General features: G+C 69.5%; 1 protein-coding gene across 1 annotated transcript in view; it reads right to left on the reverse strand.

Moving 5' to 3' along the window:
• The window catches only part of CPNE7 (copine 7), a 42,867-nt gene extending 42,788 nt beyond the window's left edge, over positions 1-79 (reverse strand). Inside the window, exon 1 of the mRNA XM_074223026.1 lies at positions 1-79. This exon is cut by the window's left edge and continues 715 nt beyond it. The gene's annotated coding sequence lies outside the window, so the exon portion shown is untranslated.
• Positions 80-610: the final 531 nt, after the last annotated feature.

The following is a 610-nucleotide window of genomic DNA, read 5'->3' on the forward strand; positions in this document are numbered from 1 at the left end:
GCAGCGCCCGGCGCATTGGCTGGTGGGCAGGGCCCCTCCTTGTCTCCCTCCTCCTCCTCCTCCTCCTCCTCCTCCTCCTCCTCCTCCTCCGCCTGTGCCGCCGCGGCCGCCGGGCTTGCGGGAAAGAGCCAGCCTGCGCGGGGAGCGTCCCGCGCCCCCCACCCCGAAGCGCCCCCAGCCCGCCTCTCCGCCCGCAGGCTGGGACGCTTTGGAGCCAGACGCCATGCCAGGCCAGGTGGGCATTCCCACAGGTAGCCGTGCGCCTCGGCCGGGCCCTCCTAGAAGCCTCGCACTCCAAGGGGGGAGATGCGGGGGAGACAGAGGAAAAGGCAGCCTGCTAGGCCAGTTGCGCCCGATGGGTGCTCACCTGCCCTCTGCTTGGCCCCCCCCCCGGAACTCGTACCAGCCCATCTCCTTCCCTCTGGGGCACCCGAGACAACCAGGGGCACGAACTGTGGACAGCGCCCGCTCAGTCCTGCAGGGCGGCCACAGAGGCTGGGAGACTTCGGGACTCCTTCCCTCAGCCCTGGCCATTCCTGCTTCTGAGAGGAGGCACCTCAAGACCGGCCTCTGATGCAGGCAAATGGCAAAACAGTTGAGGCGCCTCGAA

Source organism: Macrotis lagotis, chromosome 1 (assembly GCF_037893015.1).
Source record: "Macrotis lagotis isolate mMagLag1 chromosome 1, bilby.v1.9.chrom.fasta, whole genome shotgun sequence".
In the NCBI taxonomy this organism is placed as follows: Eukaryota; Metazoa; Chordata; class Mammalia; order Peramelemorphia; family Peramelidae; genus Macrotis; species Macrotis lagotis.